A 10693-nucleotide genomic window follows, 5' to 3' on the forward strand; every position below is an offset into this window, starting at 1 on the left:
CGCCAAGAACACGCCCGTGCTCACGGCTCCATGAAGGAGCAGCCAACTGACATCCCCGGCGGGCCTCGGGACCAAGGTGGAACATAGGCTGGCCCACCGGGGCTCCTCACCCTCCAAGGTGGCAGGAGGTCCCGCCATTTTGTATCGGGGCGGGACACGAGGGTAAGGGCGTGAAGGGTGTGGAGCACGAGCGTGTATAGATGTTTCCTTAGCGCAGTTTGGAGACCGGCTGCATCTCGTGCAGCCGGCTCACGGTGAAGGGCTGAGGGGGTTAGTTGGGTCCACGGGGTAGGGGCCCAATTAAAAGGTCTGGCGGGCCTGGGGTAGAGGGTGGGCGGGGTGCGCCCTCGTGCAGGACCCGGTCGAGATAAACCCGAGCAGCGGGCAGCAAAGCGGCCTTCACCTCCTTCACCTCCTAATCACCTCTGGATTAAGTTTAGAAGTGTGTGCAACAAGAGTGATGTCATGGTGGGAGTCTGCTATAGACCACCGGACCAGGGGGATGAGGTGGATGAGGCTTTCTTCCGGCAACTCACGGAAGCTACTAGATCGCATGCCCTGATTCTCATGGGTGACTTTAATTTTCCTGATATCTGCTGGGAGAGCAATACAGCGGTGCATAGACAATCCAGGAAGTTTTTGGAAAGCGTAGGGGACAATTTCCTGGTGCAAGTGCTAGGGGAGCCAACTAGGGGGAGCGCTTTTCTTGACCTGCTGCTCACAAACCGGGTAGAATTAGTGGGGGAAGCAAAAGTGGATGGGAATCTGGGAGGCAGTGACCATGAGTTGGTTGAGTTCAGGATCCTGACGCAGGGAAGAAAGGTAAGCAGCATGATACGGACCCTGGACTTCAGGAAAGCAGACTTTGACTCCCTCAGGGAACAGATGGCCAGGATCCCCTGGGGGACTAACATGAAAGGGAAGGGAGTCCAGGAGAGCTGGCTGTATTTCAAGGAATCCCTGTTGAGGTTACAGGGACAAACCATCCCGATGAGTCGAAAGAATAGTAATATGGCAGGCGACCAGCTTGGCTTAATGGTGAAATCTTAGCGGATCTTAAACATAAAAAAGAAGCTTACAAGAAGTGGAAGGTTGGACATATGACCAGGGAAGAGTATAAAATATTGCTCGGGCATGTAGGAAAGATATCAGGAGGGCCAAATCGCACCTGGAGCTGCAGCTAGCAAGAGATGTCAAGAGTAACAAGAAGGGTTTCTTCAGGTATGTTGGCAACAAGAAAAAAGCCAAGGAAAGTGTGGGCCCCTTACTGAATGAGGGAGGCAAGCTAGTGACAGAGGATGTGGAAAAAGCTAATGTACTCAATGCTTTTTTGCCTCTGTTTTCACTAACAAGGTCAGCTCCCAGACTGCTGTGCTGGGCATCACAAAATGGGGAAGAGATGGCCAGCCCTCTGTAGAGATAGAGGTGGTTAGGGACTATTTAGAAAAGCTGGACGTGCACAAGTCCATGGGGCCGGACGAATTGCATCCGAGAGTGCTGAGGGAATTGGCGGCTGTGATTGCAGAGCCCTTGGCCATTATCTTTGAAAACTCGTGGCGAACGGGGGAAGTCCCGGATGACTGGAAAAAGGCTAATGTAGTGCCATCTTTAAAAAAGGGAAGAAGGAGGATCCTGGGAACTACAGGCCGGTCAGCCTCACCTCAGTCCCTGGAAAAATCATGGAGCAGGTCCTCAAAGAATCAATCCTGAAGCACTTAGAGGAGAGGAAAGTGATCAGGAACAGTCAGCAAGGATTCACCAAGGGAAGGTCATGCCTGACTAATCTAATCGCCTTTTATGATGAGATTACTGGTTCTGTGGATGAAGGGAAAGCAGTGGATGTATTGTTTCTTGACTTTAGCAAAGCTTTTGACACGGTCTCCCACAGCATTCTTGTCAGCAAGTTAAGGAAGTATGGGCTGGATGAATGCACTATAAGGTGGGTAGAAAGCTGGCTAGATTGTCGGGCTCAACGGGTAGTGATCAATGGCTCCATGTCTAGTTGGCAGCCGGTGTCAAGTGGAGTGCCCCAGGGGTCGGTCCTGGGGCCCGTTTTGTTCAATATCTTCATAAATGATCTGGAGGATGGTGTGGATTGCACTCTCAGCAAATTTGCGGATGATACTAAACTGGGAGGAGTGGTAGATACGCTGGAGGGGAGGGATAGGATACAGAAGGACCTAGACAAATTGGAAGATTGGGCCAAAAGAAATCTAATGAGGTTCAATAAGGATAAGTGCAGGGTCCTGCACTTAGGATGGAAGAATCCAATGCACCGCTACAGACTAGGGACCGAATGGCTCGGCAGCAGTTCTGCGGAAAAGGACCTAGGGGTGACAGTTGACGAGAAGCTGGATATGAGTCAGCAGTGTGCCCTTGTTGCCAAGAAGGCCAATGGCATTTTGGGATGTATAAGTAGGGGCATAGCGAGCAGATCGAGGGACGTGATCGTTCCCCTCTATTCGACACTGGTGAGGCCTCATCTGGAGTACTGTGTCCAGTTTTGGGCCCCACACTACAAGAAGGATGTGGATAAATTGGAAAGAGTACAGCGAAGGGCAACAAAAATGATTAGGGGTCTAGAGCACATGACTTACGAGGAGAGGCTGAGGGAGCTGGGATTGTTTAGGTCTGCAGAAGAGAAGAATGAGGGGGGATTTGATAGCTGCTTTCAACTACCTGAAAGGGGGTTTCAAAGAGGATGGCTCTAGACTGTTCTCAATGGTAGCAGATGACAGAACGAGGAGTAATGGTCTCAAGTTGCAATGGGGGAGGTTTAGATTGGATATTAGGAAAACTTTTTCACTAAGAGGGTGGTGAAACACTGGAATGCGTTACCTAGGGAGGTGGTAGAATCTCCTTCCTTAGAGGTTTTTAAGGTCAGGCTTGACAAAGCCCTGGCTAGGATGATTTAACTGGGACTTGGTCCTGCTTTGAGCAGGGGGTTGGACTAGATGACCTTCTGGGGTCCCTTCCAACCCTGATATTCTATGATTCTATGATTCTAAGTATGCGCCGGGGAGTACGAGGTCTGGAGAGCCCCTTTCGCTGAGCGACTATCAGGGGATCCGGCCAGTCTCCCCAGTCATAGTCCAGGAGATCTCTGACTCTTGTGACTTCTGCCAGGACCAACCTCTGGCGCACCGAGCGGGACTCCGCCACCTGCACACGGAGCTGGGGATTGTGTAGCAGGGGCTCCACAAGGAGATCTGCCCCCTTGGTGGCCGCCACAGACCTGGTCATTGAAAACAGTTTCCAGGTCCGGAGGAGGTCCTGGTAGAAGCCTGGCAGCCCGGAGAGGTCTTGCGGAAGACCTCTCGGATGGAGATAAAGGAGCTGCCAGTCGTATCGGAGCCCTCGGAAGCGGTGCAGGAAGGCGTGCGCCAGTATGCTCCACGCCGGACTGCCTGCATCATAAAGGAGCCTCTGTAGGGCCTGGAGGTGGAAGACATGGACCTGAGTAAGCAGACATTTCAGGCTCTGCCCTCCCTCCTCCAGGCGTAGATGGAGAACCCCTGCAGGGACCCAGTGCAGTCCTGACCAAAAGAACTCCAGAATCGATGTCCGGAGGTCAGCCAGGAAACCTGGGGCTGGGACCAGGGTGTTGAGCCGGTACCAGAGCATGGACAGGACTAGTTGATTAAGCACCGGCGCTCTCCCTCGAAGGGAGAGGCACCGGAGTAGTCCTGTCCATTTCCGAAGCCGCTCTATCACCCCTGAAGGAGATTGGCTCAAGGTAGATTGCTAAAAGGCCAAGTATTAGCATCAGCCCTGTAAAGGAAACTGCTTCCGGTTTGTCCGGTGAGGCTGCAGCAGAGAATGTGTAACTTGGAGCCAGGTAGGGCCAATGATCCAGTTAGTTTGACTGGTATGACACTGAACCAGAAAGGGCTAAGTAGCTAGCAGGCTAAGTGACCCCAATTCAACCTTTAAAGACATATTAGGAAAGTATATAAATGATTATTAGAGCCATTCCTTATCAATAGCTAACAAAGCATGTTAGATAGAGTAGAGCTTTGAAATTCAAACTTGTATTGTTAGAGAATTAGAGGTAAATACTAATTGTATGTGTGTTTACCTATATCTTGTCAGATGTAACCATGCAACCAGATTAGTTTGTGGATGCTAATTCACTTTGATGTCTTAATTACATTATATCATGTTTGTGGATGGTTCAGTTAACTTTAAGATCAAAGATGTAAGATATTGCAGGAAATAATATTACTTACATTGTCTTCCATTTAAATTGTCTGTGCAATAATGGAATGCCTTGATAGTTTGAATGGATAATTGCCTTATGTTCATTAATACTACTAGAATAGGAAATAGAGAATTTTACTTCAAAGCAACTATGTGCATTACCTATTCTTCATTCAAGGAAGGCCTGTTGTGTTATCATGCTGTCAAGAGGCTATAGTAGCCTGCCAGAGATCTATAAAAGAACTCCAGACCTGATCCTATCATCTCAGATCTGCTTAAACTTGGTCAGGGGAACCTTGAGTAGCAAGACTGAGGTCTCCAGCTCCAGTGTGGATCACCCTGATATTGGACACGAACTGCCTATTTTGGACTATAACCTGATGAACTGATTCTGGAAAGAACTTTTTGCAGCTCACCATCTCTACTATGAAACTGACCTAAGAACTCCATTCATATCTGTATGTATAATGATCTTTTAACCACAATACTCTTTTTTCTTTTTTAATAAATTTTAGTTTAGTTAATAAGAATTGGCTGTAAATGTATATTAAGTTAAGATCTGAAATATTAATTGATCTGGTGGATAGGTGTCTGATCTCTTGAAATGTTCAGTAATCCTCATCATATTTGACTTGGCTGCCTGGGTGGGAGCCCAAGGTTGGATTGATTTAAGGGAGCTGTGGTTTTGGCTTCTGGGTAGCCAGGAAGGTATTGTAAAAGATGTTTTGTCACTGGATTGGTAAATCTAATTATTAGAATAACCACCAGTTTTGGGGATTGCCTGTCTGCCACATTCTTTGCAGTTTGCCCTGATTGAGCAATCTCAGTGTGAAGCCCTCAATGACAACTGTCACATATATTTTATCTTTGGCTGATTCATGGTCCTTGCACTGCTATGCCTTGGACACTCCCTGCAAACTTCTGTGTACTGAGATGGTTGATAATGGTTTTGAGAGGTGTGATGGGGTGGGGAAATAATGGTGAGGTAAAGATGGGTAGTTTGGAAGCATGAAGATGGGGAGGAAGAAGAGAGAGGGCTGGGAGGATCTGAAGAACAGGCCTATAGGGAGTTGGTGAGGGGATGGAAGTAATGCTTAGGTGATAGGGTGATGATGGAGTAGTCAAGTTTAGTGAGTATGTGACTTAATAGGAGCAAGGGGTGCTTTGGAGTATGGTGGATGAATGGGAGGTTTTGGTGTTAAGGGATGATGGCTGTGAAAGAAAGCATAAGGGATGATGGGCGAATGGCTGGGTTCGGGTGGGGGATCAGGGTGAGGGGATGGTGGATGCATAGGGGATGGGTGAGGGAGGTTTGGCAGGAAAGGGTGAGAAGAAGGGTATGCAGTGTGGAGGTGATGGGGGAATGGTGATGTGTTGTGAGGGGTTATCAGGAAGGGATGTGAGAGGCCTGGATGGTGGGGTGCAGGGATTTGGATTGGTGGATGGATGGCGAACATGGGGATGGATGAGGCAGCGGCAATGCGTGAGGACGCGTTGGGAGTGGCAGGGCTGGGTGTGAGGCAGTGGGAGGTACATGGGTGGTGGGATTATGAAGGGGTGGAGGCTACAAATGGTGGGATGAGAGGTTGGGGACATAAGGGATACATGGGGGGCTATGACGGGGTGCGGGGAGGGTACATGGGTGGGATGGGGGGTACATGGGCAAGGAATCCACAGATGGGGGTATGTGGTGGGGTGAGAAGGTGGGGGACATAAGGGGATACGGGGGGGCTATGAAGGGTGAGGCTACATGGGTGGGGGGCACATGGGCGGGGAGTCCCAAGGTGGGGCTATGAAGGGAGGAGGGTCTGGGCGGGAGTCCATGGGGGCGCAGGGGTGGGGGTACGAAGGGCGGATACAGGGCTGGGTAAGGTTGGGGTGAAGTGGTGGGGGACAGCAGGGGATACATGGGGGGCTATGAAGGGGTGGGGGTACCCGGACGGGGAGTCCCTGGGTGAGTGTACAGGAGGGCGGGGCCCGTGGGGGCAGGGAGTGCCCAGGTGGGGCTGGGAAGGGGCGGGGTCCGTGGGGGTGCCCCGGGGGGCGAGGCGAGGGGAGGGGAAGGAAGGGTGCTGCTGACGCTCTTGGCCCCGCGCGCCCCCGGACCCCCGTGCACTAGCGGCGCGCTCCCGCGCCGCCGCCATCTTCGCTCCGTCTGTCTGTCCGGCCGGCCCCTTTGTCTGTCCGCAGCCCCGCCCGGCCCAGCGGAGGAGCCGGTAAGAGCCCGGCCCGGCTGTTGGGGGGCCTGTCCCGGGGGCCGCAGGGCGCTGGGCCGGTTCTGTCCGGGGGGGCGCGGGACCGGTTCCATTTGGGTCGCTGGCGGGGGGGGCAGGGCGCTGGGCCGGTTCTGTCCCTGTTGCTGGGGGGGGGGCAGGGCGCTGGGCCGGTTCTGTCCCTGTTGCTGGGGGGGGGCAGGGCGCTGGGCCGGTTCTGTCCCTGTTGCTGGGGGGGGCGGGATGGCGCTGGGCCGGTTCTGTCCCTGTTGCTGGGGGGGGGAGGGCGCTGGGCCGGTTCTGTCCCTGTTGCTGGGGGGGGCAGGGCGCTGGGCCGGTTCTGTCCCTGTTGCTGGGGGGGGCAGGGCGATGGGCCGGTTCTGTCCGGGGGGGCGCGGGACCGGTTCCATTTGGGTCGCTGGCGGGGGGGGGCAGGGCGCTGGACCGGTTCTGTCCCTGTTCCTGGGGGGGGTGGGATGGCGCTCGGCCGGTTCTGTCCGTGTTGCTGGGGGGGCGGGATGGCGCTGGGCCGGTTCTGTCCCTGTTGCTGGGGGGGGGAGAGCGCTGGGCCGGTTCTGTCCCTGTTGCTGGGGGGGGCAGGGCGCTGGGCCGGTTCTGTCCCTTTTGCTGGGGGGGAGGCAGGGCGCTGGGCCGGTTCTGTCCCTGTTGCTGGGGGGGGAGGGCGCTGGGCCGGTTCTGTCCGGGGGGGGGCGGGACCGGTTCCATTTGGGTCGCTGGCGGGGGGGGCAGGGCGCTGGGCCGGTTCTGTCCGGGGGGGCGCGGGACCGGTTCCATTTGGGTCGCTGGCGGGGGGGGCAGGGCGCTGGGCCGGTTCTGTCCCTGTTGCTGGGGGGGGCAGGGCGATGGGCCGGTTCTGTCCGTGATGCTGGGGGGGGGGGCAGGGCGCTGGGCCGGTTCTGTCCGTGTTGCTGGGGGGGGGCAGGGCGCTGGGCCGGTTCTGTCCGTGTTGCTGGGGGGGGGCAGGGCGCTGGGCCGGTTCTGTCCCTGTTGCTGGGGGGGGCGGGGATGCGCTGGGCCGGTTCTGTCCCTGTTGCTGGGGGGGGCGGATGGCGCTGGGCCGTTCTGTCCGGGGGGGGCGCGGGACCGCTCCATTTGGGTCGCTGGCGGGGGGGAGGGCGCTGGCCGTTCTGTCCGTGTTGCTGGGGGGGGGGCGGGATGGCGCTGGGCCGGTTCTGTCCCTGTTGCTGGGGGGGGCGGGATGGCGCTGGGCCGGTTCTGTCCCTGTTGCTGGGGGGGCGGGATGGCGCTGGGCCGGTTCTGTCCCTGTTGCTGGGGGGGGGGCGGGATGGCGCTGGGCCGGTTCTGTCCCTGTTGCTGGGGGGGGCGGGATGGCGCTGGGCCGGTTCTGTCCCTGTTGCTGGGGGGGGGGCCGGATGGCGCTGGGCCGGTTCTGTCCCTGTTGCTGGGGGGGGCGGATGGCGCTGGGCCGGTTCTGTCCGGGGGGGGCGCGGGGCCGGTTCCATTTGGGTCGCTGGCGGGGGGGGCAGGGCGCTGGGCCGGTTCTGTCCCTGTTCCTGGGGGGGGCGGATGGCGCTGGGCCGGTTCTGTCCCTGTTGCTGGGGGGGGGCGGGATGGCGCTGGGCCGGTTCTGTCCCTTTTGCTGGGGGGGAGGCAGGGCGCTGGGCCGGTTCTGTCCCTGTTGCTGGGGGGGCGGGATGGCGCTGGGCCGGTTCTGTCCCTGTTGCTGGGGGGGGGCAGGGCGCTGGGCCGGTTCTGTCCCTGTTGCTGGGGGGGGCGGGATGGCGCTGGGCCGGTTCTGTCCCTGTTGCTGGGGGGGCGGGATGGCGCTGGGCCGGTTCTGTCCGTGTTGCTGGGGGGGGCGGGATGGCGCTGGGCCGGTTCTGTCCCTGTTGCTGGGGGGGGGGCGGGATGGCGCTGGGCCGGTTCTGTCCGTGTTGGTGGGGGGGGGCGGGATGGCGCTGGGCCGGTTCTGTCCCTGTTGCTGGGGGGGGCGGGATGGCGCTGGGCCGGTTCTGTCCCTGTTGCTGGGGGGGGCGGGATGGCGCTGGGCCGGTTCTGTCCCTGTTGCTGGGGGGGGGCAGGGCGCTGGGCCGGTTCTGTCCCTGTTGCTGGGGGGGGGCGGGATGGCGCTGGGCCGGTTCTGTCCCTGTTGCTGGGGGGGGGCGGGATGGCGCTGGGCCGGTTCTGTCCCTGTTGCTGGGGGGGGCGGATGGCGCTGGGCCGGTTCTGTCCGGGGGGGCGCGGGACCGGCTCCATTTGGGTCGCTGGCGGGGGGGGCAGGGCGCTGGGCCGGTTCTGTCCCTGTTGCTGGGGGGGGGGCGGGATGGCGCTGGGCCGGTTCTGTCCCTGTTGCTGGGGGGGGCGGATGGCGCTGGGCCGGTTCTGTCCGGTGGGGCGCGGGACCGGTTCCATTTGGGTCGCTGGCGGGGGGGGCAGGGCGCTGGGCCGGTTCTGTCCCTGTTGCTGGGGGGGGGCGGCGGGATGGCGCTGGGCCGGTTCTGTCCCTGTTGCTGGGGGGGCGGGATGGCGCTGGGCCGGTTCTGTCCGTGTTGCTGGGGGGGGCAGGGCGCTGGGCCGGTTCTGTCCCTGTTGCTGGGGGGGGGGCAGGGCGCTGGGCCGGTTCTGTCCCTGTTGCTGGGGGGGCGGGATGGCGCTGGGCCGGTTCTGTCCCTGTTGCTGGGGGGGGGGGGCGGGATGGCGCTGGGCCGGTTCTGTCCCTGTTGCTGGGGGGGGGCAGGGCGCTGGGCCGGTTCTGTCCGGGGGGGCGCGGGACCGGTTCCATTTGGGTCGCTGGCGGGGGGGGCAGGGCGCTGGGCCGGTTCTGTCCCTGTTGCTGGGGGGGGGCGGGATGGCGCTGGGCCGGTTCTGTCCGTGTTGCTGGGGGGGCGGGATGGCGCTGGGCCGGTTCTGTCCGTGTTGCTGGGGGGGCGGGATGGCGCTGGGCCGGTAGTCCCTGTTGCTGGGGGGGGGGCGGGAGGTGGGCCGGTTCTGTCCCTGTTGCGGGGGGGGGCGGGATGGCGCTGGGCCGGTTCTGTCCGTGTTGCTGGGGGGGGGGCGGGATGGCGCTGGGCCGGTTCTGTCCCTGTTGCTGGGGGGGGGCGGATGGCGCTGGGCCGGTTCTGTCCGGGGGGGCGCGGGGCCGGTTCCATTTGGGTCGCTGGCGGGGGGGGGCAGGGCGCTGGGCCGGTTCTGTCCTGTTCTGGGGGGGGCGGATGGCGCTGGGAGGTTCTGTCCTGTTGCGGGGGGGGGGCGGGATGGCGCTGGGCCGGTTCTGTCCGTGTTGCTGGGGGGGGGGCAGGGCGCTGGGCCGGTTCTGTCCCTGTTGCTGGGGGGGCGGGAGGGCGCTGGGCCGGTTCTGTCCCTGTTGCTGGGGGGGGGGGCAGGGCGCTGGGCCGGTTCTGTCCCTGTTGCTGGGGGGGGGGCGGGATGGCGCTGGGCCGGTTCTGTCCCGGGTGGGGGGGGGGCGGGGTGGCGCTGGGCCGGTTCTGTCCCTGTTGCTGGGGGGGCGGGATGGCGCTGGGCCGGTTCTGTCCGTGTTGCTGGGGGGGGGGGATGGCGCTGGGCCGGTCTGTCCCTGTTGCTGGGGGGGGGGCAGGGCGCTGGGCCGGTTCTGTCCCTGTTGCTGGGGGGGGGCGGGATGGCGCTGGGCCGGTTCTGTCCCTGTTGCTGGGGGGGGGCGGGATGGCGCTGGGCCGGTTCTGTCCCTGTTGCGGGGGGGGCAGGGCGCTGGGCCGGTTCTGTCCGTGTTGCTGGGGGGGGGCAGGGCGCTGGGCCGGTTCTGTCCGTGTTGCTGGGGGGGGGCGGGATGGCGCTGGGCCGGTTCTGTCCCTGTTGCTGGGGGAGGCAGGGCGCTGGGCCGGTTCTGTCCGTGTTGCTGGGGGGGCGGGATGGCGCTGGGCCGGTTCTGTCCGTGTTGCTGGGGGGGGCAGGGCGCGGGGCCGGTTCTGTCCGTGTTGCTGGGGGGGGCAGGGCGATGGGCCGGTTCTGTCCCTGTTGCTGGGGGGGGGAGGGCGTTGGGCCGGTTCTGTCCCTGTTGCTGGGGGGGGCAGGGCGATGGGCCGGTTCTGTCCGGGGGGGCGCGGGACGGTTCATTTGGGTCCGCTGGCGGGGGGGGGCAGGGCGCGGAGGTTCTGTCCTGTTCTGGGGGGGGGGAGGCGCTCGGCCGGTTCTGTCCAGTGTTGCGGGGGGGCGGGATGGCGCTGGGCCGGTTCTGTCCCTGTTGCTGGGGGGGGAGGGCGCTGGGCCGGTTCTGTCCCTGTTGTGGGGGGGGCAGGGCGCTGGGCCGGTTCTGTCCTTTT

This window comes from Dermochelys coriacea, chromosome 12, assembly GCF_009764565.3.
Source record: "Dermochelys coriacea isolate rDerCor1 chromosome 12, rDerCor1.pri.v4, whole genome shotgun sequence".
Lineage (NCBI taxonomy): Eukaryota > Metazoa > Chordata > Testudines > Dermochelyidae > Dermochelys > Dermochelys coriacea.